Source organism: Salvelinus namaycush, chromosome 5 (genome assembly GCF_016432855.1).
Source record: "Salvelinus namaycush isolate Seneca chromosome 5, SaNama_1.0, whole genome shotgun sequence".
Classification (NCBI taxonomy): domain Eukaryota; kingdom Metazoa; phylum Chordata; class Actinopteri; order Salmoniformes; family Salmonidae; genus Salvelinus; species Salvelinus namaycush.
This window is the reverse complement of record NC_052311.1, coordinates 15449711-15467888: the sequence shown is the minus strand read 5'-3', so window position 1 is coordinate 15467888 and position 18178 is coordinate 15449711.

Sequence of the window (18178 nt, the reverse complement as noted above, 5' to 3'; positions counted from 1 at the left end):
GCTGTATGTAATAACACTTTTCTGGGCTAACAATGTCAGAAATAATACAAAAAATACTGCACACTAAGAACTTGAAGCGAAGCTGCCATCTCTATAGGTGTCATCTTTTCAGATGTTGTTTATAAGAATCTTTAGGGGTGTCAATAATTTTGACCCCAACTTGAGAATAAAAATAACTTGTTAACCAAAATCTTTCTCTGAGAAATTGTATAGTATAAACTTTCATTTCTTTAGCAAACAATACTCAGTATTTGAATTATACAATTTTATACAGTCATTATTGCTCATCTTTATCAAGGGTGTCAATCAATTTGGAACCCACTGTATACATGATGACTCCACAAGTGAATTATTGGAACTTTATGGTGGTTTTACTAATTAGTCCAAGCTGTCAGCTTGGGGGGGGGGGGTCTATTTTACGATGAACAACAAAGATGAATATGATGTGTGCCACAATGATCAGCACCGTCGGATGTTGTGGGGGGTCTGGTTATCCATACAAACTCATACTAACATATGATGCTAGACTCATCAAAGAAGCTGTCTTACGCTGACACCTAGTGGACTGAGACAACTGTCTTACACTGACAGAGGACTGGGTTGAAACTGAAACCACAGAAAAGACATCACCAGCCTCACATGAGTGTAAAACATTGTTTTATGAATGCACAGCTTATTGTAGAATGATAATTATAAATGCACAACTGTCATTTGCACATATTTGATTTAATACCATTCCATTAATTTCCCAGCCATTAAAAATTAGCCCGTCCTCCCCATTTCTCCATTCACCAACCTCCACTGATCAAAGTTCAACAGTTAATGTTCTCCAGACGGAACCATTGAAAACCTGATAGTGAACACAGCATCATCAACTTCCAACACTTTAACAGATACCACTACAATGTGCCATTGTTCTCTGATGCACAGTGTGGTGGTAAACCTCCCAGGCAGTGTACTGTGGGGGAACATATCAGTGGAACGTGGGGCCATTGGAGCCAAATAACAGCTCAAGCCTGGAGCCCATCCACAGCCCATTCACTTAGTCATGCTCTACTGTAATGTTGGCGACCAGCGGCGGAGGCGAGCAACGCTTCTAAGACGAGGAGGATAGCAGAATAATGCCCCAGACGGCTTCATGAGGCATGGCCGGCCAAATGACATTCATCCGGTGCCAAATGGCCTCGCTTAACCCTCGGCAAGGTCAGCTATGGCTACATATGGGTGGGTTTGTGGGTAAAACTTTTGAAGCTCCATTCAGACAATAGCAGAGATGGTACTGTGACAATGGCAGAGAGAGGGAGTACCCCTGGTCTATGGTGTACAGAAATGAACAGTTAGATTTGCAATATGGACGCCCAACACTCAACATTGTAGGGGTAGGCTTTGAAATAAGTTTCTTGCTTTCTAGATTATCATCATCACCAAAGACTCTTTGTCTGAGACGTTAGTCACCCTTCCCTTTTACAAAATAGGGGGAGATATACATGTTTCTCTTCTGGCATTAAGCGCTTTCATCAAAATATCACAAATAGCTTATTTTTCATTGCCCCCAACAGCCAGGTATAACAGGGTAGCAGGTGAGTTCCTCTCCATTTGGTCTGAGCTCTGGCGAGACAAGAACATTATCAGAGCTCTGCCCCTATTCCGCAGTGGCAAAGGGCCATGTGGTGCAGTGGTCTGTTACAGGTTTACCTATCTCCTCCATACAGGGGGCACATGGTGCCCATGGCCACCCATTTACTTACACTTCCCATCGCACCTGTCAGCAGTTTCCACCAGCTCTTAGCTAATCGCTGCCCCTGGATGACGGAGTGTGTGTGGAAGGAGAGAGCACTAACCACATTCAATTACTCCCAACAACATACAACGCACCTCCAACAACATCCTCTCCATACTATCCCCAACCGGCCTCACCTCTATTTCCCACTCTCAACAACACCACCCCATTGCTGTCATCTACAGCCCACCATCTAGCGCTCTGCAGAGGCGACTAAAACGAGGCCCCTCCATGTGAAATGGAAGGGGAAGGCTTTCTGAAGGCTATTACCTAGTCTGCTTGGTGCTTTCTCCACGGCCCCTCAAACTTAAGAGGGGGAAATGACAATGGTCAGCTTTGCCAAGTCAGACAGAGCATTAACGACAGGAGCTGGGAAGAAATGGCTTTGACACTACAGGCACCTTGACCCTGGCCCGGAGAGGAACACTAAACACCAGGGAAATTAGGGAAAGAGACAGCTACGCATTTCATCACAGAAAGGGAGCTCATATCTCGGAGGTGGAACAGCGTATCCCATTGTATCGCCACAACTTGGGCGGTGCATTACAAAACACAGGAGTAGGAGCAAAGAATAGCAAAGTATACTCGAGTAAGGGCCCACAATGTCAGAGGGAGAGCTTTCATTAACGCTTAACACAGAGCAAATGGCTAAGGCGCAGCGTGACAAGGGAGCCATTCCACCCAGGTAATGGGTGAAAACAAAAGAGCCAATTGAAAGCTCATTATGGCGTCAAAATTTACGAGGTCGCTTAAGGGAACTAGCGACTAAATGAGACCTTGCTGCAACACTCGCCGCAGCACTAAAACGCAGTTGAGCAACAACCAACCGCTCATTCTCATGTCGCATCAGATGAGAAAATTAATTAATCCAGGGGCTAACCTAGCTAATCAATTATTTTTTTATTTTATTTTTTTACTAGGAGGGCTGCTTCCTCAGAACAGTTATGCCGTGTTGATTGTCTCAGTGATACAGTAGCTAGAGAAGGGAATGCTTGGCAATGGAGCATGAAAAGAGGGCCTACATAATGTTTCAGAATACATTTACAGAGCCTCTTCAGGATCCTGATTCCTACCAAATGCTCTATACCACTCCCAGTCCCCATACATGAATTAACTGTCAAGTTGACTCATAAATGTAATCCACACTTAAGTCTTGGTCACAAAGCCAAGGTGAGAGATTCTCAAATCAAATCAAAGTTAATTTGTCACGTGCACCGAATAAAAACGGGTATAGACCTTACAATGAAATGCTTACTTACAAGCCCTAACCAACAGTGCAATTTTTAAGTAAAAAAATAGGTATTAGGTGAACAATAGATAAGTAAAGAAAAAAAAACTGTAAAAAAGACAGTGAAAATAACAGTAGCGAGGCTATATACAGTTGCGATGCTATAACAGTAGCGAGGCTATATACAGTTGCGATGCTATAAAAGTAGCGAGGCTATATACAGGCACCGGTTAGTCGGGCTGATTGAGGTAATATGTACATGTAGGTATAGTTAAAGTGACTATGCATAGATGACAAAAAGAGAGTAGCAGTAGCGTAAAAGAGGGGTTGGAGGGTGGCGGGTGGCGGGTGGCGGGACACAATGCAGATAGTCCAAGTAGTCAATGTGCGGGGGCACCGGTTATCAAATCAAATTGTATTAGACACATGCGCCGAATACAACAGGTGCAGACCTTACAGTGAAATGCTTACTTATGAGCCCCTAACCAACAATGCAGTTTCAAAAAATACAGATAAGAATAAGAGATAAAAGTAACAAGTAATTAAAGAGCAGCAGTGAAATAACAATAGCGAGACTATATACAGGGGGGTTCCGATACAGAGTCAATGTAAAGAGGGGTGAGGGGGGGCACAGCAAATAGTCTGGGTAGCCATTTGACTAGATGTTCAGGAGTCTTATGGCTTGGGGGTAGAAGCTGTTTAGAAGCCTCTTGGACCTAGACTTGGTGCTCAGCTTGTTGTGCGGTACCAGAGAGATGACTAGGGTGGCTGGAGTCTATGACTAGGGTGGCTGGAGTCTTTGACAATTTTTAGGGCCTTCCTCTGACCCTGCCTGGTATAGAGGTCCTAGATGGCAGGAAGCTTGGCCACAGTGATGTACTGGGCCATTCGCACTACCCTCTGTAGTGCCTTGCGGTCGGAGGTCGAGCAGTTGCCATACCAGGCAGTGATACAACCAGTCAGGATGCTCTCGATGGTGCAGCTGTAGAACCTTTAGACGATCTGAGGACCCATCTTGAGGGGGAATAGGTTTTGTCGTTCTCTCTTCACGACTGTCTTGGTGTGCTTGGACCATGTTAGTTTGTTGGTGATGTGGACACCAAGGAACTTGAAGCTCTCAACCTGCTCCATTGCAGCCCCGTCGATGAGAATGGGGGCGTGCTCGGTCCTCCTTTTCCTGTAGTCCACAATCTCTTTTGTCATGATTACATTGAGGGAGGGGTTGTTGTCCTGGCCCCACACCAGGTCTCTGACCTCCTCCCTATAGGCTGTCTCGTCATTGTCGGTGATCAGGCCTACCACTGTTGTGTCGTCTGCAAACTTAATGAGGGTGTTGGAGTCGTGTCTGGCCATGCAGTCGCGGATAAACAAGGAGTACAGGAGGGGACTGAGCATGCACCCCTGAGGGGCTCCAGTGTTGAGGATCAGCGTGGCAGATGTGTTGCTACATACCCTCACCACCTGGGGGCGGCCCGTCAGGAAGTCCAGGATCCAGTTGCCGAGGGAGGTGTTTAGTCCCAGGATCTTTAGCTTAGTGATGAGCTTTGAGGGCACTATGGTGTTGAACGCTGAGCTGTAGTCAATTAATAGCATTCTCACATACATAGGTGTTCCTTTTGTCCAGGTGGGAAAGGGCAATGTTGAGTGCAATAGAGATTGCATCATCTGTGGATCTGTTTTGGCGGTATGCAAATTGGAGTGGGTCTAGGGTTTCTGGTATAATGGTGTTAATGTGAGCCATTACCAGCCTTTCAAAGCACTTGCTGGCTACGGACATGAGTGCTAAAGGGTCTGTAGTCATTTAGGCAGGTTACCTTGGTGTTCTTGGGTACAGCGACTATGGTGGTCTGCTTGAAACATGTTGGTATTACAGACTCAATCAGGGACATGTTGAAAATGTCCGTGAAGACATCTGCCAGTTGGTCAGCACATGCACGGAGCACACGTCCTGGCAATCCGTCTGGCCCCGTGGCCTTGTGAATGTTGACCTGTTTAAAGTTCTTACTCACATCGGTTACGGTGAGAGTGAACACGCAGTCATCCAGAACAACTGATACTCTCATGCTTGCCTCAGTGTTGCTTGCCTCGAAGCGAGCATAGAAGTAATTTAGCTCGTCTGGTAGGCTCGTGTCACTGGGCAGCTCGCGACTGTGCTTCCCTTTGTAGTCTGTAATAGTTTGCAGGCCCTGCCACATAAGACGAGCGTCGGAGCCGGTGTAGTACAATTCAATCTTAGTCCTGTATTGGCGCTTTGCCTGTTTGATGGTTCGTCAGAGGACATAGCAGGATTTCTTACAAGCTTCCGGGTTAGAGTCCCGCACCTTGAAAGCAGCAGCTCTACCCTTTAGCTCAGTTGGAATGTTGCCTGTAATCCATGGCTTCTGGTTGGGGTATGTACTTACAGTCACTGTGGGGATGACGTCCTCAATGCACTTATTGATAAAGCCAGTGATTGATGTGGTGTACTCCTCAATGCCATCGGATGAATCCCAGAACATATTCCAGTCTGTGCCAGCAAAACAATCCTGTACATTAGCATCTGCTTCATCTGACCACTTTTTTATAGACCGAGTTACTGGTGCTTCCTGCTTTCATTTTTGCTTGTAAGCTGGAATCAGGAGGAAATAATTATGGTCATATTTGCCAAATGGAGGGTGAGGGAGAGCTTTGTACGCATCTCTGTGTGTGGAGTAAAGGTGATCTAGAATTGTTTTCCCCTCTGGTTGCACATTTAACATGCTGATAGAAATGAGGTAAAACTGATTTAAGTTTCCCTGCATTAAAGTCCCCGGCCACTAGGACCGCCGCCTCTGGGTGATCGGTTTCCTGTTTGCTTATTTCCTTATACAGCTGACTGAGTGCAGTCTCAGTGCCAGCATCCATCTGTGGTGGTAAATGTGGTAAATAAACAAAAAAAACTCTCTTGACAAATAGTGTGGTCTACAGCTTATCATTAGAAACTCTACTTCAGGCGTGCAAAATCTAGAGACTTCCTTAGATTTCTTGCACCAGCTGTTGTTTACAAATATGCACAGCCCCCCCCCCCCCCCCCCCTCGTCTTACCGGAGTGTGTTGTTCTATCTAGCAGTGCTGTTCTATCTGCAGTTTTTGATGTCCCGTTGGTAGGATATTTGTGATTGTACCTCGTCTAATTTATTGTCCAATGATTGTACGTTGGCAAGTAATACTGATGGTAAGGGCAGATTTCCCACTCACTATCGGCGGATCCTTACGAGGCACCACGCTCTGTGTCCTCTGTACCTGCGTCTCTTTCTCTTGCCAACGACGGGGATTTTGGCCTTGTCGGGTGTCTGAAGTACTTCTTGTGCGTCCTGCTTGTTGAAGAAAAACTTTGTCTACTCCGAGGTGAGAGATCCTGATATCCATAAGCTCTTTTACACCATAAGATACGGTGGCAGAAACATTATGTACAAAATAAGTTACAAATAAAGCGGAAAACCCCCCACATAATAGCACAATTGGTTAGGCGCCCTTAATGCGGCTTCCATTTCTTCCGGCGCCATTTGTTTACATTTCAGCGAGTCATGGTTGTCGCAGTTCTGTGAAGTCAAAAGCAAAATGATCGTTACTCATAGAAATGCTGAGAGTAATATGGAGTCAGTGTTCTTTTGCCACCTCACTTACACCACCTACATAACAAAAAACCTGTCGTCAAACAGCTAGAAGCAGGAAGCTGAATGATGCATCGTCATTTCATATTCCATTGAAGCACCAGTGTAACTGGTGGGTATGCAGGCTTTTGCTTCAGCCCTACACAAACACACCAGATTCAGCCAAGTAAGGTCCATAGGAGCAGGTGATAAGTAGATTCTGATTATGTTTTGATGAACAACTAAGTGAGATCCATAAAGACATAGATCTGTGTTCCCTGATTCAATTAGTGAAAGCACTCTTGAAGTATGGAAAAAATATTCTACACATGTGAAGAGGGGGTGAGTGAATGAGGAAGTTCTTGGGGAAATTAATCGATTGGAGAGTGCTTCAGAGTGGGGACACTGACAGAATCCATTATTATAGAGCACCTGCCTACCCAACAATTCACTTGCGATGCCACCGCCGCCTCAACTCAAACCCAATTTGGCGATCAAACAATAACCCCGGCAAATAAATACAAATTAATTCACCGTTTTAATACTGTGCTTGTCATATCGGTGTGCTCGAAATATGTAATTACCCAGTGTCTACCAGTTGCTTGACTGAAAATGGCGCTGACTGACTCTGCATCCTCAGGCAGATTATGTTTCAGGGACGCTGGCTGACAAAAGGTGACAGTGCTTAGGGCTATTTGCAAACCGATTACTCAAGTGGACAGGTAAACTACACATTTGAGGGCTCAGCTACACCATACTGCATGTTAAATAGAGGAAACATTTGGCACTGTGGCACCATGACGGCTCAAGTCAGGACAGACAGGTTCTATTAGCTGCTGCTCCTCATTGGTGTATACAGAACATCTTTATTGACTGACTGCTATGTGTATCAGGTGGAGGTTACAGTACATATTTATTGACTGACTGCTATGTGTATCAGGTGGAGGTTACAGTACATATTTATTGACTGACTGCTATGTGTATCAGGTGGAGGTTACAGTACATATTTATTGACTGACTGCTATGTGTATCAGGTGGAGGTTACAGTACATATTTATTGACTGACTGCTAGGTGTAACAGGTGGAGGTTACAGTACATATTTATTGACTGACTGCTTGGTGTAACAGGTGGAGGTTACAGTACATATTTATTGACTGACTGCTTGGTGTAACAGGTGGAGGTTACAGTACATATTTATTGACTGACTGCTTGGTGTAACAGGTGGAGGTTACAGTACATATTTATTGACTGACTGCTTGGTGTAACAGGTGGAGGTTACAGTACATATGTATTGACTGACTGCTTGGTGTAACAGGTGGAGGTTACAGTACATATGTATTGACTGACTGCTTGGTGTAACAGGTGGAGGTTACAGTACATCTTTATTGACTGACTGCTAGGTGTATCAGGTGGAGATTACAGTACATATTTATTGACTGATTGCTTGGTGTAACAGGTGGAGGTTACAGTACATATTTATTGACTGACTGCTTGGTGTAACAGGTGGAGGTTACAGTACATCTTTATTGACTGACTGCTATGTGTATCAGGTGGAGATTACAGTACATATTTATTGACTGACTGCTATGTGTATCAGGTGGAGGTTACAGTACATCTTTATTGACTGACTGCTAGGTGTATCAGGTGGAGATTACAGTACATATTTATTGACTGACTGCTTGGTGTAACAGGTGGAGGTTACAGTACATATTTATTGACTGACTGCTTGGTGTAACAGGTGGAGGTTACAGTACATCTTTATTGACTGACTGCTATGTGTATCAGGTGGAGATTACAGTACATATTTATTGACTGACTGCTATGTGTATCAGGTGGAGGTTACAGTACATATTTATTGACTGACTGCTTGGTGTATCAGGTGGAGGTAACAGTACATATTTATTGACTGACTGCTTGGTGTAACAGGTGGAGGTTACAGTACATATGTATTGACTGACTGCTTGGTGTAACAGGTGGAGGTTACAGTACATCTTTATTGACTGACTGCTTGGTGTAACAGGTGGAGATTACAGTACATATGTATTGACTGACTGCTTGGTGTAACAGGTGGAGGTTACAGTACATATTTATTGACTGACTGCTTGGTGTAACAGGTGGAGGTTACAGTACATATTTATTGACTGACTGCTTGGTGTAACAGGTGGAGGTTACAGTACATTTGTATTGACTGACTGCTTGGTGTAACAGGTGGAGGTTACAGTACATATTTATTGACTGACTGCTTGGTGTAACAGGTGGAGGTTACAGTACATCTTTATTGACTGACTGCTAGGTGTATCAGGTGGAGATTACAGTACATATTTATTGACTGACTGCTTGGTGTATCAGGTGGAGGTTACAGTACATCTTTATTGACTGACTGCTAGGTGTATCAGGTGGAGATTACAGTACATATTTATTGACTGACTGCTTGGTGTAACAGGTGGAGGTTACAGTACATATTTATTGACTGACTGCTTGGTGTAACAGGTGGAGGTTACAGTACATCTTTATTGACTGACTGCTATGTGTATCAGGTGGAGATTACAGTACATATTTATTGACTGACTGCTATGTGTATCAGGTGGAGGTTACAGTACATATTTATTGACTGACTGCTTGGTGTATCAGGTGGAGGTAACAGTACATATTTATTGACTGACTGCTTGGTGTAACAGGTGGAGGTTACAGTACATATGTATTGACTGACTGCTTGGTGTAACAGGTGGAGGTTACAGTACATCTTTATTGACTGACTGCTTGGTGTAACAGGTGGAGATTACAGTACATATGTATTGACTGACTGCTTGGTGTAACAGGTGGAGGTTACAGTACATATTTATTGACTGACTGCTTGGTGTAACAGGTGGAGGTTACAGTACATATTTATTGACTGACTGCTTGGTGTAACAGGTGGAGGTTACAGTACATATGTATTGACTGACTGCTTGGTGTAACAGGTGGAGGTTACAGTACATATTTATTGACTGACTGCTTGGTGTAACAGGTGGAGGTTACAGTACATCTTTATTGACTGACTGCTAGGTGTATCAGGTGGAGATTACAGTACATATTTATTGACTGACTGCTTGGTGTAACAGGTGGAGGTTACAGTACATATTTATTGACTGACTGCTTGGTGTAACAGGTGGAGGTTACAGTACATCTTTATTGACTGACTGCTATGTGTATCAGGTGGAGATTACAGTACATATTTATTGACTGACTGCTATGTGTATCAGGTGGAGGTTACAGTACATATTTATTGACTGACTGCTTGGTGTATCAGGTGGAGGTAACAGTACATATTTATTGACTGACTGCTTGGTGTAACAGGTGGAGGTTACAGTACATATGTATTGACTGACTGCTTGGTGTAACAGGTGAAGGTTACAGTACATCTTTATTGACTGACTGCTTGGTGTAACAGGTGGAGGTTACAGCATATATTTATTGACTGACTGCTTGGTGTAACAGGTGGAGGTTACAGTACATATTTATTGGCTGACTGCTTGGTGTAACAGGTAGAGGTTACAGTACATATTTATTGACTGACTGCTAGGTGTATCAGGTGGAGGTTACAGTACATATTTTTTGACTGACTGCTTGGTGTATCAGGTGGAGGTTACAGTACATATTTATTGACTGACTGCTTGGTGTAACAGGTGGAGGTTACAGTACATCTTTATTGACTGACTGCTTGGTGTAACAGGTGGAGGTTACAGTACATATTTATTGACTGACTGCTTGGTGTAACAGGTGGAGGTTACAGTACATATTTATTGACTGACTGCTAGGTGTAACAGGTAGAGGTATGAGTCGATGGATAAGTGACTGCTTCATCCTTTGAAATGTTCTCAGTTGAGCATTGGTTAGACACGGTTCAAGTCTGGTATAAGCAAGAGCCACGATCCTGGGGGTGATTTCCTTTCACAAGTCATAAGTTTCTCTTCTGTTTGTCTCTATGGTGTTATGGTCATGTATGTGTGTAGGCCAACTGTATCATTCTCCTAAAACTAGAATATGGTGTCCATATTAGGAAACCCTCCGTCTACCTAGGTGCACAAAGCTGCTTCCTTCCTTGTGTTACAGTGTCACCTAGTGTCACCTAGTGGCTCCGTGTGCCACAGCCTACATTGCTTCATCCATTGCGTCGCAGGAAATCTAGTGCCTTGAATAATATATGAAGTTATTAATAACTTGAATGTTATTCTGAAAAAGTGTTCTAAATTCCAGAGCAAAGAGTAGTACCGCATCAGAACATGGAGTAATAATAGAACCAATAGAACGTAGATGATTTATACACCACTTCCCATCTACATTTCAAGTCACTCGATTTTCCGTGATGCAATGCATGAAGTGATATAGGCACGGTGGCCACTAGGTGACACTAACACAAGGAAGGAAGCAGCTTTGTTCACCTAGGAAGATTAATGCCCTGGGCCTGCCCCAGGTGGACCGGTTCAGCGTTGATTGCATTAATTTTGAAACCGGGCTGCCCACTGGGGGTGAGCTGGGTGCAAGCACGTAGGTAATGAGTAAGGATTCAGTGTTTTCACATGCAAAAGTGTTTGTGGTTTAGAAAAAGCATATCTCGCTTTACCTGCCTTCCCAAGGAAACTATTTTGGAAATTGTAACTTATATTTTATCCATGTTTTATGTTTCTGAACGATTCATCATGGCCCGGTGATGCTCGATTTCAGCCAGGCACTCCTCCCTCACCTCTTTTGAGTGACGTGATGAGCCAAAGCTCAGTAAACCCCGGTTCAGTCTAACTGAACATTGATAAGGTAGGATTAGTATTACATGTATTGAGGAATAGTTCTAATGAAAGGGATTATATACACTTGAATAAATACTGCGTGGTAAAGGCTCACTACTTCAGAGGAAGAAAGGAGAGAACTTCTTATTTTGTCCACTTGGTGGCAGAACCTGCTCAATAGATGAACCATGTAACCAAGGAGTGGCAACCTCAGGTCTTGTGTCTTCTAGATAACCTCCAGGAGAACAACAAAACAAGAGGCAGCTATGTAAAATGTTAGAGAAATCTCCATATTTGACTCGAGGATTATGGAGGTCACACACGCTAATGCGCACACACATACACACACACACACCATTAAACAAAGACAACATTGAGTACACAAACCCACACCCACATTTGTTTGCTGAATGCTGACAAATTGTTTGCCTTCAGCAACTGTCAATATATCACATTTCTATGGTAAGTGGAAGTTAAAATTGAGAGCAACTATTGTCAAACATATTTCCCCTCCATTCAACATAAACATTTCATGGTCTGTACAACATCATTGGCAGTACCTTTATTCACCTGTATTTAGTCACTGAGGCTATTATATGTTCCAAATGGCACACTATTCTCTATTTAGTGCACTACTTTTGACCAGGGTCCATAAGGATCCGATTGGGATGTAGCTACTGAGTTCTCAACAGCACCATTAGTTGACGTTGACAACAAATGACTGGCGATTAAGTCACAGCAACACAGCATTGACTCAAAAGCATCAACATATGTCATGGCAGCTCAATTGGAATCCTGAGTATCACAACAAATAGATGTCATTTATTTGAATTTTGTGCAGAATGAAATCTCTTGATGAACCATCTCGTTTTCAAGAATGTCCAAATACACACTGTTCAAACATAGAGGTGGTGCAGAACATAGAAAACAAATTAATTCTAGTTCTGTGGAGCAGAGGGCGATTTGCTGTTCTAGGAGGAATAGCCAAATCGATGGCATAGTATCCAACGGTGTAACAATCTGGTGGTTAGCCCAGGGCATGTTTTGCCAGCATTTCGGATGTACAGTATGTATGATGACGGTGTTGGCCGTCACACACTGAGTAGCATTGTATCATCCATCTGTCCCTGTTGTTAATTATTTTGTAGACAAACGCATGGCCTCCCTCCCTTGACAACATTTACTTACACAGAAAAAATTGCCTGCTATTTCCCTTGCTTCGTCCACCAGTATGGTAGTATACAGTAACCTTAACAAGCACCTGTATGATGAAAGACTGTCTGAGACACGCACGTGTGGAGCTTGGGGGAAGAAGGAACATGCACTCTCCTCTTCGTGTAGCTAACTTGGCCCAAGCTTTGCAGTGAATGAGAGAGAAGCAGTGTGAAATCTAAGCAGGCTGGACTGCTCCAGGCTGCCTGTGTGTGTATGTTAGTTTACAAATGGAGTCTAACAGAGCGCTCTAGAAGTAGGAGTGGCCTACTTATTTTGAGGGAACCTCCAGTGCTGTGCCTCCTGGCCTGCCCGGTTCCTGTAACTACATGGCACAATTCGCCTTCTCACTGTGGGACAGCATTCAAGAGACCAAAAGTCTCACTGTGGGACAGCGTTCAAAAGGCCAAAAGTCTCACTGTGGGATAGCTGTGTTCGAATACTCATACTAACTGTACTTTTATGACAAATTGAGTATGTAGTAGCTTATTGGTCATAGTATTGATATAGTTAGTATGCCAATAGTTCCCGGATGTCGTACTAAATTCATCAAAATATGAAGGCTATGTCTCAAAGTAGACAGCCCTCGGCCCTAAACCCTCAGGCCTATGCTCTTGGGGGATATTTGTCGTCGGTCCAAATGATTAGCCAAGCAAGGGAAGTTTGCAACGTAAGCCCCTCAGCCCTCGTTTTTAATGGAGTTTGCGAGTGTACAATTATGTTCACTTTGGGGCCTGAAACACCCCATCATTCAATTCGCGATGATTGTACATCCACTAAGAAAAGTCCGCCAAAACTTAAAACCTCAACGTCAATATGGAGTCAACATAGAAGTGTAAGTAAAAACGAATGTAAATAAGTTAGAAATTGTGCTACTAATGCACAAACACACGTCTCATAAAAGTAATGATGTTTTTGTTTGATTAGCTTTTAGAAATTGTAGAAATAAAACATTTTCCTTTTTCAGAAGTAGCTAGGCAGGCTAACGTTAAATAATTTGCTAGCTATCATACAGTAGGCGTATATTGATAATTATATATTGGGTGGTTCGAGCCCTGAATGTTGATTGGCTGACAGCTGTGGTATATCAGACCGTATACCACGGGTATGACAAAACATACGTTTACGTTGGTAACCAGTTTATAATAGCAATAAGGCACCTCAGGGGTTTGTGGTATATGGCCAGGCACGCCGCATCGCATAAGAACAGCCCTTATCTGTGGTATATTGGCCATATATCACACCCCCTCGTGCTTAATTACTGTATATAGTTAATATAAGTAGACATGCAATCATAATTGAAATGTATGGAGTAAAAAGTACATAATTTTCTTTAGAAATCTACTCCGATTTCAAGCACTCTCGTCTGAGTGTGCCAGAACGCAGAATAACAGATTAATTTACTAATGCTCAACACCAGTTGAATACGGCTGGTCAGTAAACGTCAAAGCAAAAAAAAGCCTAAACAGCTCTGCTAGGGTGAGTAAAACGGTCAGAGTGAGGTGTTCTTTCATTTGTGTCTGGAAGTAGCTAATCAACGTTAGCCAGTTGGCTTGGGTGCTTGACTGCCTTTGAACACTCTGATCAACCCTACTCCTCGGCCAGAGCGTCCAGTGTGCTGAACTCTCCGTCCAGTGTGCGCTCTGAACTCTCCAAGAGCCAAATCTGAATTTACAAACAGACAATCTGACAAAGCTCTGGATTTACAAATGCCCAGCATGCACTCTGGCACTCCAGATTGAATTTATGAACACATCCGAAATCGTAAAATGTCTAGCTAGTCATTTGTTATCTTAACAAGCTAGCAAGAGGTTGCATAGCAACAGCATCAACTTCCGGTAGATGGGCAAAGCGCTAGTACGCTCAACTGAAACGATACCGTTTGTTTACAGTATACTAAAATGAACTAATAGTTTGTAGTTTATAGGCATTAAGTTGGGTATTATACCGTATGGGTATTCGAACACAGCTCAGGTGTCTCACTGTGGGACAGTGTTCAAGAGACCAACAGTCTACGAAGGAGCATCCAAGCTGTTGATGTAAGGCAGGCACCGATGGAAAACAATGAGCAAACAGATAAATATCTCACCCACAGGAGGCTCTGCCTGGTGTTACGTCCATTTCTATGCCAGTACATCCAGTCAAACACAAAGGCTTCTGGGTAGAAACAAGCCTAGAAGAAAAAACACACAAATATTCAATTTGATACAACATTTTACAACTCTTAACAATCTGTTAACTGAGAATGCACTTTGAATAATAACTGAGTAGAAAGTTTCAGCTTACTCTGCACAATTCCATTTTCCCGCTCACCCATCCAGAGCATCCGACTCAGCATTTCACAGTGGCACCCAACAGTCCCTCGTATGAAGGTGGGGTGTGACATGACCCATTAGCATTCAACACAATTGCAACCAAGATGGCGTAGCAGTCGGACGTGTGTTTGACTTGTCATGTCTTGTCCCGTGTAAATAGTTGTTTTCCTTGTTTTTTTCATATATATTTAGTTTATATTTTAATCTCACTTTCCATCTACGGACTGAAAATACTTTCCAGCAAACCCGCCTCACCCAATGTGGTACGGATCTGCTATTTTTATACTTTAGAACTGGAACCCCCATCAGGAGCTAGCCAGCTAACTAGCTATTAGCTAGTAGTCAGTTAGCCACTGCTAGCGGTCTTCACCGTTAACTCGGACACCAGCTAGCTTCAGCTCGGTCAATACCTGCCAGTCTGCACAGCGTGATATCAACCCAGAGCATATTGGACTGCTTTTTCTCTACCACATCACCGGATTCCTACCGCAAACTCTGGACCATTACACCGGACCATCGCAGCTAGCTAGCTGTAACCTGAGTGGCTACTGCTGGCTAACACCTCTGTCCCGAAGCAAGCACCAGTTAGCCTTGAGCTAGCCTCGAGCTAGGCCCATCTCCCGGCTAGCCGAAGAGGTCTACCAGCTAATTCTTGGGCTACAATACCTCTTTTGCCAATTGGCCTGGAACCTTTATTGCCGACACGGAGCCCCACCGATCCATCACGACTGGTCTGCCGACGTAATCGTCCGAGGAGGTTTCAACAGGCTTTTCCGTTGTGACATTGCCGAAGACCCATCTGCTAACCCCGGCCCGCTAGCTTTCTGAATCGCTGTGTCTCCAGCTCGCCTAGCGTAGTAGCGACTACCGAACGGCTCCCTGACTCACCTATTGCTGCTCATTGGACACTATGATCACTCGGCTACACATGCCTCTTCCTAATGTCACTACGCCTTGTCGACTGGTGTTTTGGTTAGTTATTATTGTTTTATTTCACTGTAGAGCCCCCAACCCTGCCCAACATGCCTTAGATAGCTCATTTGTCCCACCCCCCACACATGCAGTGAACTCACCTGGCGTAACTGGTGCCTCCAGAGACACAACCGCTCTCATCGTCACTCAATGCCTAGGTTTCCCTCCACTATACTCACATCCTACCATACCCTTGTCTGTACATTATGCCCTGAATCTATTCTACCACGCCCAGAAATCTGTTACTTTTATTTTATTATTTTCTCGGGCTGACTCTTTTCTCTGTATATATCAATGATGTCGCTTTTGCTGCTGGTGACTCTCTGATCCACCTCTACGCAGACGATACCATTCTGTATACATCTGGCCCTTCTTTGGCCACTGTGTTAACAAACCTCCAGACGAGCTTCAATGCCATACAACACTCCTTCCATGGCCTCCAACTGCTTTTAAGTGCTAGTAAAACTAAATGCATGTTCTTCAACCGGTTGCTGCTCGCACCCGCTCGCCCGACTAGCATCACTACTCTGGACGGTTCTGACCTAGAATATGTGGACAACTACAAATACCTAGGTGTCTGGTTAGACTCTCCTTCCAGTCTCACATTAAGCATCTCCAATCAAAAATTAAATCTAGAATCGGCTTCCTATTTCACAACAAAGCCTCCTTCACTCATGCTGCCAAACATACCCTCGTAAAACTGACTATCCTACCGATCCTTGACTTTGGCGATGTCATTTACAAAATAGCCTCCAACACTCTACTCAGCAAATTGGATGTAGTCTATCGCAGTGCCATCCGTTTTGTCACCAAAGCCCCATACGCTACCCACCACTGTGACCTCGTTGGCTGACCCTCGTCACATATTCGTCGCCAGACCCACTGGCTCCAGGTCATTTATGTCTTTGCTAGGTAAAGCACCGCCTTATCGCAGCTCACTAGTCACCATAGCAACACCCACCCATAGCACGCGCTCCAGCAGGTATATTTCCCTGGTCATCCCCAAAGCCAACACCTCATTTGGCCACCTTTCCTTCCAGTTCTCTGCTGCCAATGATTGGAACGAATTGCAAAAATCACTGAAGTAGGAATTTTATATCTCCCTCTCTAACTTTAAGCATCAGCTGTCAGAGCAGCTTACTGATCACTGTACCTGTACACAGCCCATCTGTAAATAGCACACCCAGCTACCTCAACCCCGTATTGTTATTTATTTATTTATTTTGCTCTTTTGCACCCCAGTATCTCTACTTGCACATCATCATCTGCACATCTATCACTCCAGTGTTAATGCTAAATTGTAATTATTTTGCCTCTAAGGCCTATTTATTGCCTTATCTCCCTAATCGTACTACCTTTGCACACACTGTACATAGATTTTTCTATTGTGTTATTGACTGTACGTTTATTTATCCCATGTGTAACTCTGTGTTGTTTTTTTCGCACTGCTTTGCTTTATCCTGGTCAGGTCGCAGTTGTAAATGAGAACTTGTTCTCAACTGGCCTACCTGGTTAAATAAAGGTGAAATAAATCAAATGAAAATAAATCAAATAAAATTGGTTCCATAGTTAAATAAGCTGCTGGAGTGAAAAAAGAGACGTTTACATGGCTGGGATATATGCAATTATTTCTATTTTTTCTTTTACATAATAGGTCAAGATTGTGATGCTCCCAAGTGCATATTTAGTGGGGGTTGTCAGTTTCACAACAGGAGGCGATGGCATCTGCAGTTGCACGGGGCAACCTCATCCGTTCCTTGGCAGGCCTCATCTAAGTAAAGTGAGGCAGGCAGAACCAGCCATGCAATGTTACATCAGACCAAAATGTTTACTTAACAAGTGTGTCTTACAGTGCCCTTGGTCATGGTTTCAGGCCCGCTATAGACCTGGTTTGGAATCAATATGTTGCCAACATGGAACCCATGGGGAAGGAAGAAGGTGTGAAAAGAAAAAAAATTCATACATTAATAAAAAATGTTCATAAATGGAAATGGGTCCAATGATTTTGAAACTTAGAGAGGATTCAAATTCCCTATCTCTCTCTCTCTCTCTCTACTCAAAGCTTCTCATGGGCATAAAGTGTGTGTGTGGTGTGTGTGTGATAGAGAGATAGCTTTGAACATTTTCTCCCCATGCTATCTTATCAGAATAACCTGTATTTTAATGCCCTAATGATTCCCTGATCTAGCCACGGTTAAGGAGATAGACAGGTAAACATAGATATGATAGCTGAGAGAGAGAGGAGCGCCGTTTGGAGTAAAACACCACGGGGCCCGGCCAGTGATTGACACCAGAA